Consider the following 18,285-nt stretch of genomic DNA (forward strand, 5'->3'; position numbering starts at 1 on the left):
AACCCGTGGCACTGCTTTTCACTGATAACAGCTTCCTTTACCTCTCTTTACATCACGTACACTATCTATACACAGTTTACTCGAGTTTGTGCAATGTGTATGTGACGATGTATATTATGTAGACATGGAAAGAAAAGGAAACCTTGGCAGATGGAAGACAGTGGCGCAGGTCACCTACAAAGTATTCACAATATAGAATACATGCCTGTGTCATTAAATGAGATGAGCCCTGCTGAAGAAGGTTTAACCCTGCGAACTGCATAGTGGAAATAAATCGTGTAGGTAGTTGCAGTAATTTGTAGTTTTAACTGATTTTCAGACAAGCCATGCTAAAGGCTACATACGAGCTGCATTCAAGTTCTAAGGCCTCCGATTTTTTTCTAATTAACTACTCACCCGAAATCGATGAAACTGGCGTTACTTCTCGACGTAATCGCCCTGCAGACGTACACATTTTTCACAACGCTGACGCCATGATTCCATGGCAGCGGCGAAGGCTTCTTTAGGAGTCTGTTTTGACCACTGGAAAATCGCCGAGGCAATAGCAGCACGGCTGGTGAATGTGCGGCCACGGAGAGTGTCTTTCATTGTTGGAAAAAGCCAAAAGTCACTAGCAGCCAGGTCAGGTGAGTAGGGAGCATGAGGAATCACTTCAAAGTTGTTATCACGAAGAAACTGTTGCGCAACGTTAGCTCGATGTGCGGGTGCGTTGTCTTGGTGAAACAGCACACGCGCAGCCCTTCCCGGACGTTTTTGTTGCAGTGCAGGAAGGAAATTGTTCTTCAAAACATTTTCGTAGGATGCACCTGTTACCGTAGTGCCCTTTGGAACGCAATGGGTAAGGATTACGCCCTCGCTGTGTCCCAGAACATGGACACCACCATTTTTTCAGCACTGGCGGTTACCCGAAATTTTTTTGGTGGCGGTGAATCTGTGTGCTTCCATTGAGCTGACTGGCGCTTTGTTTATGGATTGAAAAATGGCATCCACATCTCATCCATTGTCACAACCGACGAAAAGAAAGTCCCATTCATGCTGTCGTTGCGCGTCAACATTGCTCGGCAACATGCCACACGGGCAGCCATGTGGTCGTCCGTCAGCATTCATGGCACCTGCCTGGATGACACTTTTCGCATTTTCAGGTCGTCATGCAGGATTGTGTGCACAGAACCCACAGACATGCCAACTCTGGAGGCGATCTGTTCAACAGTCATTCGGCGATCCCCCAAAACAATTCTCTCCACCTTCTCGATCGTGTCGTCAGACCACCTCGTGCGAGCCCGAGGTTGTTTCGGTTTGTTGTCACACGATGTTCTGCCTTCATTAAACTGTCGTACCCACGAACGCACTTTCGACACATCCATAACTCCATCACCACATGTATCCTTCAACTGTCGATGAATTTCAATTGGTTTCACACCACGCAAATTCAGAAAACGAATGATTGCACGCTGTTCAAGTAAGGAAAACGTCGCCATTTTAAGTATTTAAAACAGTTCTCATTCTCGCCGCTGGCGGTAAAATTCCATCTGCCGTACGGTGCTGCCATCTCTGGGACGTATTGACAATGAACGCGGCCTCATTTTAAAACAATGCGCATGTTTCTCTCTCTTTCCAGTCCGGAGAAAAAAAAATCGGAGGCCTTAGAACTTGAATGCACCTCGTACATTCAGACGTCCGCACTCAAAGTTCCATTAGGCTCTCGCCTCGGTCTTTTGGTGTCTGATCGTGTGCGTCAGAGCTCGTCCCTGATACATCCGCTGTCGATTCGCCAAGCTGCATGTCCCGCCCACGTCTCTGAGATAACGTAACGCTGATAAAGTCGTCGTCAGTAGTGGGGTAACAACATATGGAACTAAGCCAGCGGGTGAAGAGCAGTGACTCACTAGTACAGTGTGTATGAGGGAGGGCCACTCATATGGGACAGAGGGGCTGGCGGTGACGCGACGCCAGCGAATAACAAAATCACTTTTTATACGGCGTGCCGTGGTAGAAGCCGACCTCGGGAAAGATCAGTTTGGATTCCGTAGACATGTAGGAACACGCGAGCCAATACTGACCTTACGACTTATCTTAGAAGACAGATTAACGAAAGACAAACCTACGATTCTAGCATTAGTAGACTTAGAGAAAGCTTTTGACAATGTTGACTGGAATATTCTCTTTCAAATTCTGAAGATGGCAGCGGTAAAATACAGGGAGCGAAAGGCTATTCACAATTTGTACAGAAACCAGATGGCAGTTATAAGAGTCGAGGGGCATGAAAGGGAAGCAGTGGTTATGAAGGGAGTGAGACAGGGTTGTAGCCTCTCCCCGATGTTATTCAATCTGTATAGAATAGGAAATGAGATACTTAACGCAGTAGATTAGTCCTCCTATTTGGGCAGCAAAATAACTGATGAAGGTCGAAGTAGAAAGGATATAAAATGTAGACTGGCAATGGCAAACAATTGGGAAGAATAGGATTTATGGCACGACCTGACTAAAGGAAGGGATCGACTGATAGTACACGTCCTGAGGCATCAAGGAATCAGCAATTTAGTAATGGAGGGCAGCGTGGAGGTTAAAAATCGTATAGGGAGACGAAGAGATGAATACACTAAGCAGATTCGGAAGGATGTAGGTTGCAGTAGGTACTGGGAGATGAAGAGTAGCATGGAGAGCTCCATCAAACTAGTCTCAGGACTGAAGACCACAACAGCAACAACAACAACAACAACAACAAGGCGTGCCCAAATGAACAGAAGGCTACAGTTATAATTTAAAGAAGTTTTAATAACCACAGAATTACAGATCATGTGCTATAACTATACATAGTTGCCATTGACACTGATACAGTGTGTAGGTTGGGAAAGAATGGCTTCCAGTGTAGGAACTCTGGGTTGCTGACGGATCCAATTTTCAACAGTGTCCTGCACTTCCTTGTTACAGGTGACCCTCTGACCTTTCACAGATTGTTTAAAGGGGCGAAAAAATTCGAGTCAGCTGGAGAGATATCGGGTCTGCAGGCCCCGATCTATGGGGGGAGGGAGCAAACTGGGATATCTGCCCCGGGCGCAATTTCAGGGGAAGGGGGGGGGGGGGTCAAATTAATATTCTCGAAGAAAGAAACCTTGTTGCACAAAGCGCCTAGCATCCAGCGCACGTTGTTCTATCGATTATTCATACCATTTTGAAACGCATCCCTGTTGGTTTTTGAACATTTTTGAACACATTCTAAGTTGATTTCTGAGCGAATATAAGCTGATTTTTGAATGCTTCGCATCTAAAAATACAAAAACTTTCCTGCAGACAATAGAGGACGGGGATGGACGAGTGGACCTGAATAAATCCGAACGGGTGAATGCCAGTCCCTGTTTGTTTATGTGGTTGATTGGCTGTGCTAATGATAAGCGTTATTGTAATTATTATTAGCGAAGTCCATAGATCCAGACAACCAGACTCGAAATAAACGAGTAACAGGAATAATAGGTAGGAAAGATTACTATTACCTTGTCGGGGTACCCTAGAAAATGAAATTTTGACAGAAAATTTTGCCAGATAGCTACACTATTAAGGGCCAATAGTACAGCCCCGGTTAGCAGCCGATTATGTCGCAACAGCGCGAAAAACGCGTTGTACGCACACGTAATAATGCCTAATTGAAGAACAAATGCGAGATAACTGCACCGGAGATTCTAGCAGTGTTAGTGAACTTAAGCGGAGAATAAGTTTTGACTACTGTACGAATAGTTGCAGAATTAGTGATGACACGGTTGTTTTCCAGAACGAGGAAGGAGAAGACGCATATTATCTGGAAGAATATGACGATCCTAAATTTATTAAAAAATTTTTTACTACTACTACTACGTTTCGATCTCATGCTTTAGAAACGGAAAAATATGAATGAAATGTGAAATTATGTCCCAACATAAACTTATTGCTTAACAGGCTTAATAGGCAATTGATATTGGTACTTCGTGAATTATATTCTGTAGTGTTATTTATGTAAAAGAGGTTGATGAAAATTGCCATTTGTGCCAAAACTGCCTCGCTTATTTCGGGTTTCTTACAATTGCTGCAATATTAGAAAGGCCTATTTCGTTTTACGTAGCAGATAATGAGAAAACAGACGTAATCAACAGCACTTTTGGGTACTATTCGTATTAACAGTTTGATTTTTCATGCAGCAAAACATTTGACCAACTTTGATGAGATAATAGACTTTTTCGCAGAAAGGAAAGTACGTCGCGTAAATCTGTAGCAAGATAGAAAGAAAAAAATGCTGGGACGTAAGGATTGAAAAAAAATGTGTACTGTCTTGCCTCTGTCTTGTCTTTAGTGGTTTTACGTTTCGTATATATATATATATATATATATATATATATAATGCCACACAAAGGAAAGTTATTAGCTAATAGGCAATAGCGAGTGCAAATTTTCTGAAGAGTTCTTTTTCTCCCAGACACAAATAAATCTACCCAGTATTAAACTGTGAGTTCTTTTTTGGGGGGGGGGGGGGTAGGGTCAAACCAGCCGACTGGGAGTAGGGGAGGCACCACATGACATTTTAATTTCCACTGTCCTGATTATAGGTTTGATGGCTTCTACTGCAAAATATACAAGTCTGAATTCCACAGTGCGAAGTGCAGTGGCGTGCGATGGAAGAATGCACTGCGAAGAGGCGTGGCACTGCACTTTGGCACACTTAAGACCAAATAACATGGCTTACTTTTCCTCAAACATATACACTACTGGCCATTAAAATTGCTACACCAACAACAAATGCAGAGAAGAAATGCAGATGATAAACGGGTATACATGGGACAAATATATTATACAAGAACTGACATGTGATTATATTTTCACGCAATTTGGGTGCATAGAGCCTGAGAAATCAGTACCCAGAACAACCACCTCTGGCCCTAATAACGGCCTTGATACGCCTGGTTGAGTCAAACAGGGCTAGGATGGCGTGTACAGGTACAGCTGCCCATGCAGCTTCAACACGATACCACAGTTCATCAAGAGTAGTGACTGGCGTATTGTGACGAGCCAGTTGCTCGGCCACCATTGACCAGACGTTTTCAACTGGTGAGAGATCTGGAGAATGTGCTGGCCAGGCCAGCAGTCGAACATTTTCTGTATCCAGAAAGGCCCGTACAGGACCTGCAATATGCGGTCGTGCATTACCCTACTGAAATGTAGGGTTTCGCTGGGATCGAATGATGAGAGGTGCCCGAGACGGGTAACCAATGGCACCCCATACCATGTGGTATGCTAGTATGGCGATGACGAATACACGCTTCCAATGTGCGTTGACCGCGATGTCGCCAAACACGGATGCGACCATCATGATGCTGTAAACAGAACCTGGATTCATCCGAAAAAAATGACGTTTTGCCATTCGTGCACCCAGGGTCGTCGTCGAGTACACCATCGCAGGCGCTCCTGTCTGTGATGGAGCGTCAGGGGTAACCGCAGCCACGGTCTCCGAGCTGATAGTCCATGCTGATGCAAACGTTGTCGAACTGTTCGTGCAGAAAGTTGTTGTCTTGCAAACATTCCCATCTGTTGACTCAGGGATCAAGACGTGGCTGCACGATCCGTTACAGCCATGCGGATAAGATGCCTGTCATATCGACTGCTAGTGATACGAGGCCGTTGGGATCCAGCATGGCGTTCCGTATTACCCTAATGAACCCACCGATTCCATATTCTGCTAACAGTCATTGGATCTCAACCAACGAGACCAGCAACGTCGCGTTACGATAAACCGCAATCGCGATAGGCTACAATCCGACCTTTATCAAAGTCGGAAACGTGATGGTACGCATTTCTCCTCCTTACACGAGGCATCACAACAACGTTTCACCAGGCAACGCCAGTCAACTGGTGTTTGTGTATGAGAAATCGTTTGGAAACTTTCCTCATGTCAGCACGTTGTAGGTGTCGCCACCAGCGCCAACCTTGTGTGAATGCTCTGAAAAGCTAATCATTTGCATATCACAGGATCTTCTCCCTGTCGGTTAAATTTCGCGTCTGTAGCAGGTTATCTTCGTGGTGTAGCAATTTTAATGGCCAGTAGTGTATGTTTTATGTATCAAACTCTTCAGAAAGATGTATGCTACAAAACGAATATATTTTTATAACGTTGATTTTTTTTTTACATTTTTGATGTACTTCTTCAAACGCTCCAGTGGGAGGGGGCAGGGACGTCACTATCAAGTTTTCGCCCCGGTACAGAAATATCGTAGATGCGGGGCTGTAAGGAGGAAGCTCCAGCACATCCCACCGAAATCTTTGGAGGAACGCGAGGGTCTTCTTAGCCACATGCTGTTTAGCGTTGAACCGTTGAAGCACTATCCCATTCGACAGCTCGTCCCTGCGATTGATGTTGATGGCCTACTCGAACCGCAGCAACTGGTTCCAACTGTTGCACCCCATGCTGGTCACTCGATGAGTGGTCGTCACTTTTCCGGCCTTCGGGGCAGAGTGGCCATATCGTGCGGTGCTGCCACACCGTGCTCATCCGTTTGAAGGCACAGTCGAACTAGTGACACCGTGTTTCACCAGTTTCCTGGCTCCGCGTATCTCAGCCGATAGGTCAGGCAAACACACGCACTATCGGCGTCTTCTGATTGTCTGAAAGATGCTTGCGCGCCCATTGTGGACAAACATCGCCATAACGGAGCTTCTCGCGGCTTATGTGATGCACAGTTGCTCCGGTTACCGCCAGTTCAGCAGCACTGACAAATGCTGTGACGCGCATGAACTGCTGCACAGCCGAAATCGCTGCACCGCTGGTGAGACCGTGCGCCTGCCCAGCGCGTGACGTATCTCCGATGTCTGCACGTCTCGCCTCATAACGCAGACACCACTGGAATATTGAGCGACATGCGACCCGTTGCTCTCCGAACGCGTCTTTCATCCTGCGACAAATTTGTGACGTATGCTCCATTCTGCGCGAAGAAATTGGATAATCGCTGTTTGTGCTAAAACTAGGCGGAATCCATTATGCAACGAACTGCGGAAAAAACTCTCCAGAAATGAAGAAGTTACTGCGAAGATGTTAACTCCGCTTGTTCAACTGCAAATATGACATACTATTTCTAGATAAACACATTCACCCACTGCGATTACATACAACGCCACAAGGTCTTTTCGTCTGGGCGTAACTGATAGTATTACCTCTAAATGTTTATACAAAGCGACATGTTCCAGATATTCACGACTAAACTCTTAACAATTAACATGATTATTTGTCACAATGTATTTTTTTATTTTATAAACTGGAAGCGTTCCGACATCATTAGAACCATTGAGACAAGAAAGAAACAATACGTAAGAAATACTCTTAAACAGAGCGCACAATTTTACGTTTCATGAGCGCTCCAACTGTTAAGGTGCGCAAACACTGGAGCAGTACCTTATATTAGCTTTTGTTCTTTGGGCCCCGCAGTGCAAAATATGTCTTTCTATCGACATGGTTATTAATGAATAATATCCAGCTACACTGCTATGTAAGCTGTTTATATTTTATCTCATTCACAATGAGCCCATTTCGGTTAATTGCCACCGTCAGGTGCTCTGTAAATACATAGATAAGCGGTGGTCTTATTGTAATGGTTTTGTAACTATAATCTTTAAAGTTATAATACAGGGTGTCCGAAAAGTCTTTCCCTGATTACATAAATTGGTAACTCAGGCTAGAAGTAAGACACAAATATGAAACTTGTGTATAATTGTTTACAACTATCAAAGTTTTTTTTCTGTTTTAGGTTCGCAGTACGGAAGTAGTGGATGAGGTGCATTGCCCAAGAAGCCATGTTGACCAATCAGGAGAAGGCACAGTGTGTCCTGTGGTGCCATGAGACACGATCACCAACCACAGTGCAGAGACACTTCCAGACAACATTTGGAAGGAATCCACCTGATGTCAAGAGCATTAAAGCCTGGTATGAGAGGTTCAAGAACACAGGATCGGTGCCTATCTCGATATGACCTTTCCTGGGCGATGGATTGGTCGTGATGGGCCAACGGTTTGGCGTCCACGCTCTCCTGACATAACCCCATTAGACTTATTTCTACGGGGTTATGTCAAGGACGAGGTCTACCGAACACGTGTACCAGATCTTGAAACCCTGCGGCAACGGATAACCACAATCGTTGAATCGATCCCTCCAGTGATGTTGGCTAATGTGTGGACGGAAATTGAATATCGCGTAGATGTGCTACGTGCTACCAAGGGTGCTCATGGGGAAGTTTACTGATGTGTGATAAAGCTTTGATAGTTTGTAAACAATTAGACACCAGTTTCATATTTGTATCTTACTTCTAGCCTGAGTCATCAATTTATGTAATCAGGGAAAGACTTTTCGGACACCCTGTATATCATTAGTTGTTTTACCTTACATGTAACATCGTTGCTATCATGTCCTGTCTGCTTTGGAATTATTACTTTCTCCCAGGTGCAGAGTGGAGATACATATATCAGATGTTACTTGTTTTCCAACTGTTAGAAAAGTAACATATTTGGAGAACAAGTAACATCTGATATACATCTCCACTCTACACCTGGGAGAAAGTAATATTTCCAAAACAGACAGGACATGACAGCAAGGATGTTAGGTGTAAGGTAAAACAACTAATGATATATTACAAAATTTCAGATCACAGTTACAAAACCTTTATATTGAGACCATCGCTTATTTATGTATTTACAGAGCACCTGACGATGGCAATTTGCCGAAATGGGCTCATTGTGAATGAGATAAAATATAAACGACTTACACAGCAGTGTAGCTGGATATTATTCATAAATTAACTTGAATTAGATCACACTTGAATACTGCAACAGTCTCGTTAAGAAATCAACTGTACTTGCCCAGAATTCTCTCGGAAAAACTAAGATCCTTATTCACCTTTCCCGCTATTCAGGTCAATTGCCTCAATGGTTTAGGTTGGACAACGTATTATACACATTAACTTTTCTTTTTAGACCGAAAAGAGTAGAAACTTAATTTTATGTGGTCAAAAGATTTGTGGTCAACATCTGCGGGGTGTGTCACAACGTTTGAATATTCAGCGGTATAGTAAGAAGCGACATGGAAAGGGACGGACGTACACTGATTTCATAAGTGAAGGCGAATGGAAATGTGCAGGGAAATTAAAATGTGCAAGGTGTCTACCTGATTTCCAAATGCAATATAATAAGTCATAGATACTTGCAGTTTGCAGCTTCATGTGAAGCAATTCAAAAAATATGGAACGTATTATTTACGTTTTGTTGTTGTGGTCTTCAGTCCAGAGACTGGTTTGATGCAGCTCTCCAAGCTACTCTATCCTGTGCAAGCTTCTTCATCTCCCATTATCTACTGCAACCTACATCCTTCTGAATCTGCTTAGAGTATTCATCTCTTGGTCTCCCTCTACGATTTTTACCCTCCACGTTGCCCTCCAATACTAAATTTGTGATCCCTTGATGCCTCAGAACATGTCCTACGAACCATTCTTCTGTAGCACCACATTTCGAAAGCTTCTATTCTCTTCTTGTCCAAACTATTTATCATCCATGTTTCACTTCCATACATGGCTACACTCCATACAAATACTTTCAGAAACCATTTCCTGACACTTAAATCTATACTCGATGTTAACAAATTTCTCTTCTTCAGAAACGCTTTCCTTGCCATTGCCAGTCTACATTTTATATCCTCTCTACTTCGACCATCATCAGTTATTTTGCTCCCCAAATAGAAAAACTCCTTTACTACTTTAAGGGTCTCATTTCCTAATCTAATTCCCTCAGCATCAACTCGACTTAATTCGACTACATTCCATTATTCTCGTTTTGCTTTTGTTGATGTTCGTCTTATATCCTCCTTTCAAGACACTGTCCATTCCGTTCAACTGCTGTATAGAAAGCCTTAAAACCCCGATATTTATTTGTAGTATCCGGTGCTATCACAGAAAAGTAGAAAAATATTCAGTTAAATCTGGATAAGATTTCGAAGTGGTGTAAGGATTGGCTACCTGCTTTTAACGGTCAGAAAAGTAAACTCGTGCGGCTCATTAAGAGGCGGCGATTGGTACCCTGTAACTACAACCTCAATGAGTCCCAACTGGATGAAGTTGTCTAATATCAGCGAGAAACAATTTGTAGGGATACAAGAGGGGATAAACACACAGGCTCAGACATAATTAAGGCAGGTCAGACACGTCAGTTCATTGGAAGGGAAACAGGGAAAATGTAGCCAGTCTACAAGTGAGACTGCTTACAAATCCCTCGTGAGTTCTATCTTGGAATACTGCTCCAGCTTTATTCCAAACAGAAGAAGCAGTAGATAATGAATGTATACAAACAAGAGCGCCAAGTATGGTCACGGTTTGTCTGAATGACGTCAGAGGGTGAGGGGAACTTTGAAAAACATGAACTGACAGACGTTTGAAGACGTTTGCACTGCGAAAGCCCACAACCAAGATTCAAGAACCAGCATTACGTGAGGAATCTACCAGTGTATTATTACCTCATACACATTGTTTATGACGTACGCTCAAAATGGTTGCCCAGTTCAGTGACACAGTACGAACTCGTTTCACGATGTTTGCAGCCACTTTAGAGAGCACTGGCGGTGTTGATCTCTGTTGTTATGGTGATGTTTATTTCCGTCCGTATGTGTCGCCTTTTTTAAAGACCAGTCGATAGAGAGATCACTACAGGGAGAACTCCGCAGACATTAAATCTTGCGAACGCAAGGGCCATAACCCTCTACAGATGAATAGACCACTAAAAAATTCTCTTACGAAATGCACTGTTTCATTATGTATGACAGGCAGCACCGTCCTTTTGCAAACAACAATACCGTTCATCTGCCTCAAGAAGATAAATAACCTGTATAGCGATGTCTTCTGCACAAGACTGGGCATCGTAGTTTCAAAGAAAATGAGGGCACACTATTCGACGACGCGATACGTTGCACCACACTCCAATTTTCAGACACTGCAAGGTGCTTTCATTAAAGACGTGTCGATTTTTGTCTTGACCAACTTACTGTGTTTTACGTATCCACCAAGCTGAAATCATGTCATATCACTCAAAGAACCCCGCCTTATCACTGAAAAAAACAAGGCCGAACTCTGTGATTCCCTGGATGCCAACAGTTCACCGAAATCATGTACAATACTCTTTTGTTCATCCGGCGCCTCCATTTCTTGGGAGTTACGCACATTACACGTACGAGATTTTAATTTCTGCATACCTTTTCAAGCGCTACAATACGAAATCTGTGTTTGGATAGATGGTGTCCTCAAAAGTTTTTAAGGCTAACGCAACGGAACAAGCTTCATTTCATCCAGCCATTTCCGTGGGCGCCAAAAATAGGCGGTCTTCCGTTTCTCAAATGGTTCAAATGGCTCTGAGCACTTAACTTCTGTGGTCATCAGTCCCCTAGAACTTAGAACTACTTAAACCTATCTAACCTAAGAACATCACACACATCCATGCCCGAGGTAGGATTCGAACCTGCGACCGTAGCAGTCGCGCGGTTCCGGACTGCGCGCCTAGAACCGCTAGACCACCGCGGCCGGCCTCTTCCGTTTCTCTTCTTATCTGCAACGACAAGTTTTTTTTTTCAGAAATGGGCAAATAAACTCGTTATTGTTATATTGTTCTAGGTGCTTCAGTCTAGAACCGCGTGACCGCTACGGTCGCAGGTTCGAATCCTGCCTCGGGCATGGATGTATGTTATGTCCTTAGGTTAGTTAGGTTTAAGTAGTTCTAAGTTCTAGGGGACTGATGACCTCCGATGTTAAGTCCCATTGTGCTCAGAACCATTTGAACCGTTTTAGATTGTTCAGTACCCACCAGGGTAGCCCAGAGGGCTAAAGCGCGCTGCTTCCTGGACTAGGGCAGGCGCGACGGCCCCGGATCGAATCCACCCGGCGGTGCCGGCCAGCCTGGATGTGGTTTTTAGGCGGTTTTCCACATCCCACTAGGTGAATGCCGGGCTGGTCCCCACGTTCCGCCTCAGTTACACGATTCGCAGACATTTGAAACACGTTCGCACTCTTCCACGGCTTACACTAGACGCAAACAGATGGGGTACAATTACGTCCCAGGGTGTTCGAGGTGGCGGCAGGAAGGGCATCCAGTCACCCTCTGCAACTCCCACTGGTAAATCAATAGTAGCAAGTCCGACCCCGCATTCCAACGGTAATAAGGCCTCAAGTGAATGATGATTGTTATACTGTTCCGTGCAACGGCACCTGGATATTTCCCACAAAATGTACTTACACCACGTGCATACGAACCACTACCAACACACTTTAACAACGAATACCAGTTGCTCTTGGGAAAATGACATGTTTACCACGCAATGAACTACGGAGTACTACGGACGTCTACCTGTTACATGGCGTCTTCGTTTGTTGATGGTAACACCTGTGCTGCTGTCTTGCTGGAGACTGATCAAACGAATGCAATGGAACTGCTACTTACGAACACAATTCGTTTCGATTGCACCGTACTGCCCATAATGTACCAGTCCCGTAAGGACCGCTAAAAACACATTACACTAATTACAGCGCGCCTGGAGGAGTTGAACAGCGGATGTAGTGGCAAGAAACCATATAATGCAGAACAATGCTAAACATCCTCTGTCATCCAAAAATGTTCAAATGTGTGTCAAATCTTATGGGACTTAACTGCTAAGGTCATCAGTCCCTAAGCTTACACACTATTTAATCTACATTATCCTAAGGACAAACACACACACCCATGGGGACCAGCCGCACAGTCCATGACTGCAGCGCCTTAGACCTCTGTCATCCACTTTTCAGTGGTTTGCACACTAAACGGAAGGACATCCACGCTGTCATTTGACAGGTCATACCGTGGGCGATCAGTCAGGCTAACTAGAAAACCGGCCGTTTGCTGTCAGTGAAATTGTTTTATGTGAACAGCAGCATTTAACAAAGACCTGAGGATGGTTTAAAGAAGATGACAACGAATGTAGAAAACATGGTTGAGGTTTGTGTGGCACCTGGAAAAGGAAGGCGTCCCATTGAAACACTCCCGTTTTGCCCTTTATTGTGTTTTGTGTGATTTACCGAAGCCGCCAAACAGTTGATTATTATGATTATGTGACCGTGTGCTTAGTGCGTGAAAGGCTATCTGTTTTTCTGCTATGGTTTCGGGGGTATTTCAACCGAATGCGGCTGTTCTGAGACGGAATAGTTAATGATTGAAACTTTGTCAATTATTAAAGACCATAGTACAAATCAATATATATTTTCTACTAACACACAAAACATCATAGGTAACACTTGGTTTAAGAACCATGAAAGAAGGTTGTATACATGGAAGAACCCTGGAGATGCTAAAAGGTATCAGAAAGATTATATAATGGTAAGATAGAGATATAGGAACCAGGTTTTAAATTGTAAGACATTTCCAGGGGCACATGTGGACTCTGACCACAATCTATTGGTTATGACCTGTAGATTAAAACTGAAGAAACTGCAAAAAGGTGGGAATTTAAGGAGATGGGACCTGGATAAACTGAAAGAACCAGAGGTTGTACAGAGTTTCAGGGAGAGCACAAGGGAACAATTGACAGGAATGGGGGAACGAAATACAGTAGAAGAAGAATGGGTGGCTTTGAGGGATGAAGTAGTGAAGGCAGCAGAGGATCAAGTAGGTAAAAAGACGAGGACTAGTAGAAATTCTTGGGTAACAGAAGAAATATTGAATTTAATTGATGAAAGGAGAAAATATAAAAATGCAATAAATGAAGCAGGCAAAAAGGGAAACGTCTCAAAAATGAGATCGACAAGAAGTGCAAAATGGCTAAGCAGGGATGGCTAGAGGACAAATGTAAGGATGTAGAGGCTTATCTCACTAGGGGTAAGATACATACTGCCTACAGGAAAATTAAAGAGACCTTTGGAGATAAGAGAACGACTTGTATGAATATCAAGAGCTGAGATGGAAACCCAGTTCAAGCAAAGAAGGGAAAGCAGAAAGGTGAAAGGAGTATATAGAGGGTCTATACAAGGGCGATGTACTTGAGGACAATATTATGGAAATGGAAGAGGATGTAGATGAAGATGAAATGGGAGATACGATACTGCGTGAAGAGTTTGACAGAGCTCTGAAAGACACGAGTCGAAACAAGGCCCCGGGAGTAGACAACATTCCATTGGAACTACTGACGGCCTTGGGAGAACCAGTCCTGACAAAACTCTACCATCTGGTGAGCAAGATGTATGAAACAGGCGAAATACCTTCAGACTTCAAGAAGAATATAATAATTCCTATCCCAAAGAAAGCAGGTGTTGACAGATGTGAAAATTACCGAACAATCAGTTTAATAAGCCACAGCTGCAAAATACTAACACGAATTCTTTACAGACGAATGGAAAAACTAGTAGAAGCCGACCTCGGGGAAGATCAGTTTGGATTCCGTAGAAACACTGGAACACGTGAGGCAATACTGACCTTACGACTTATCTTAGAAGAAAGATTAAGGAAAGGCAAACCCACGTTTCTAGCATTTGTAGACTTAGAGAAAGCTTTTGACAATGTTGACTGGAATACTCTCTTTCAAATTTTGAGGGTGGCAGGTATAAAATACAGGGAGCGAAAGGCTATTTACAATTTGTACAGAAACCAGATGGCAGTTATAAGAGTCGAGGGGCATGAAAGGGAAGCAGGGGTTGGGAAAGGAGTGGGACAGGGTTGTAGCCTCTCCCCGATGTTATTCAATCTGTATATTGAGCAAGCAGTAAAGGGAACAAAAGAAAATTTCGGAGTAGGTATTAAAATCCATGGAGAAGAAATAAAAACTTTGAGGTTCGCCGATGACATTGTAATTCTGTCAGAGACAGCAAAGGACTTGGAAGAGCAGTTGAACGGAATGGACAGTGTCTTGAAAGGAGGATATAACATGAACATCAACAAAAGCAAAACGAGGATAATGGAATGTAGTCAGATTAAATCAGGTGATGCTGAGGAAATTAGATTAGGAAATGAGACACTTAAAGTAGTAAAGGAGTTTTGCTATTTGGGGAGCAAAATAACTAATGATGGTCGAAGTAGAGAGGATATAAAATGTAGACTGGCAATGGCAAGGAAAGCGTTTCCGAAGAAGAGAAATTTGTTAACATCGAGTATTGATTTGAGTGTCAGGAAGTCATTTCTGAAAGTATTTGTATGGAGTATAGCCATGTATGAAAGTGAAACATGGGCGATAAATAGTCTGGACAAGAAGAGAATAGAAGGTTTCGAAATGTGATGCTACAGAAGAATGCTGAAGATTAGATGGGTAGATCACGTAACTAATGAGGAAGTATTGAATAGAATTGGGGAGGAGAGGAGTTTGTGGGACAACTTGACAAGAAGAAGGGATCGGTTGGTAGGACTTGTTCTGAAGCATCAAGGGATCACCAATTTAATATTGGAGGGCAGCGTGGAGGGTAAAAATCGTAAAGGGAGACCAAGAGATGAATACACTAAGCAGATACAGAAGGATGTAGGTTGAAGTAGGTACTGGGAGATGAAGAAGCTTGCACAGGATAGAGTAGCATGGAAAGCTGCATCAAACCAGTTTCAGGACTGAAGACCACAATAACAACAACAACAACAACACAAATTCTGAGGCAGTTGCTGCTACCCTCGCCTTACACTTTTAATTACGGTTATATCTTTTATTGGTAACTGGCTTTAGGTACTTCGTCACACGCAATGCTGATGGTTAACATTCACAACAATCCTCACTGCAATCCATGGTTGTTGCTGGCCGACGCGGTTGAGGCGAAACACGTAATTCAGCACTTGTCACTTCTGGTTTCACATCACTCGCGAATCGGCATCGATGAGGGTCAACCCCACGACGATCAGGGGGACGCGCTCATTTGTCGTACTCCGGCGAATTTCCTGTTTACAATTCACTCGACCGCCATTCTTGAGTCTCACTGCCTCCTGCAGCGCTCGACAATCGACTCCTGTCTGCTACCGACCTGCGTGTCGGATACTAACATCTATGTTCATGGGATCGCGGATCCCTTACGCCATCCAGGTGGAACTCACTGACGAGGTTGCTGCTGCTGTAACTGACGATGCAGCGCGTGCTCCTGGTAGTGCCAGTGGTCGTGCAGTGCTACGAGAATTCTGCGTCCCATGGTCAACAGTAGGGAAATTTTTTCGGTCTATTTTACACTCGTATCCTTACATTGCTATCGTGAGTGAAAGTGAAGAAGAATTAAATGATCTCCTGAACGGAATGAACAGTCTAATGAGTACACAGTATGGTTTGAGAGTAAATCGGAGAAAGGCGAAGGTAATGAGAAGTAGTAGAAATGAGAACAGCGAGAAACTTAACGTCAGGATTGATGGTCACAGAAGTCAATGAAGTCAAGGAATTCTGCTACCTAGGCAGTAAAATAACCAATGACGGACGGAGCAAGGAGGACATCAAAAGCAGACTCGCTATGGCAAAAAAAGCATTTCTGGCCAAGAGAAGTCTACTAGTATCGAATACCGGCCTTAATATGAGGAAGAAATTTCTGAGGATGTACGTCTGGAGTACAGCATTGTATGGTAGTGAAACATGGACTGTGGGAAAACCGGAACAGAAGAGAATCGAAGCATTTGAGATGTGGTACTATAGACGAATGTTGAAAATTAGGTGGACTGATAAGATAAGGAATGAGGAAGTTCTACGCAGAATCTGAGAGGAAAGGAATATGTGGAAAACACTGATAAGGAGAAGGGACAGGATGATAGGACATCTGCTAAGACATGAGGGAATGACTTCCATGGTACTAGAGCGGGCTGTACAGGGCAAAAACTGTAGAGGAAGACAGAGATTGGAATACGTCAAGCAAATAATTGAGGACGTAGGCTGCAAGTGCTACTGTGTGATGAAGAGGTTAGCACAGGAAAGGAATTCGTGGCTGGCCGCATCAAACCAGTCAGTAGACTGATAAAAAAAAAAAGTCCTTACAAGATCCAGACGTTACAGCAATTGAAAACTCGAGATCAATAGTAATGTTCTGAGTTTCGTCATCGGGTTCTGGCACGGATCCAAGTTGGTGACATGTGGCTGGGCAATATTCTGTGGAGTAACGAGGTACATTTTACAGTACAGGGTGCAGTGAATACACAGAAGTGCCGAATTTGGGATACTGTTGAACCGCAAGTTTTGCACGAAGAGCCATTGCACTCGCCGTATGTGACTATGGGGTTCAAATGGCTCTAAGCACTATGGGACTTAACATTTGACGTCATCAGTCCCCTAGATCTAGAATTGCTTAAACCGAACTAACCTGCCGAAGGTAGGATTCGAACCTGCAACCGTAGCAGCAGCGCGGTTCCGGACTGAAGCGCCTAGAACCGCTCGATCACAGTAGCCGGCAACTGTGTGGTGCATATTCACAAACACCTTCACTCTCTGTCCGTTGTTGTTTGAACAGATCACACCAAGAGGGTCTGTCAGGTGTACCGTGACGCCTGCACGTTACCGAGACCTCCTTGTACAGCAAGTGATTCCTGCTTTGGAAGAGACCAACTGTGTGGAAACCATTGTTTTCATGCAAGACGGGGCAACACCTCATGTCGCTCGTCCAGTGAGACGTGCTTAACGCAACGAACATGTTATCTGCAGAGATTTTCCATGTACATGGCCTTGAAGATCGTCTGATACTAATCCATATGACTTTCCGGGTATGTTGATATCTGAAAGAACGCGTTTACGAGGGACAAGTTCGGCCACTAAGTGATCTGAAAGGCAGTTTACAGGAACACAATGTTCAGAATCCACCAGAACGGCTGTGAGCAATGTTGATCACGTTGTTTTAGGGATGCAGATCCTCGTCGACGTCTCCAGTGCTCACATTAAACAAATTGTGAAAGTGTTGGTTAGTAACACGAGTAAAATCAACATTATGCCTTGCTCACTTGTTCGACCGTTTCTGCCCCTTCCCGTTCCTAATCTACCGGGTGATCAAAAAGTCAGTATAAATTTGAAAACTAAATAAATCACGGAGTAATGTAGATAGAGAGCTACAAATTGACACACATGCTTGGAATGACACGTGTTTTTATTAGAGCCAAAAAAATAGAGAAGTTCAAAAATGTCCGACAGATGGCGCTTCATCTGATCAGAATAGCAATAATTAGCATAATAAAGTGAGACAAAGCAAAGATGATGTTCTTTACAGGAAATGCTCAATATGTCCACCACCATTCCTCAACAACAGCTGTAGTCGAGGAATAATGTTGTGAACAGCACTGTAAAGCATGTC

The sequence above is a fragment of the Schistocerca serialis genome, chromosome 10, assembly GCF_023864345.2.
Source record: "Schistocerca serialis cubense isolate TAMUIC-IGC-003099 chromosome 10, iqSchSeri2.2, whole genome shotgun sequence".
Taxonomy (NCBI): Eukaryota; Metazoa; Arthropoda; class Insecta; order Orthoptera; family Acrididae; genus Schistocerca; species Schistocerca serialis.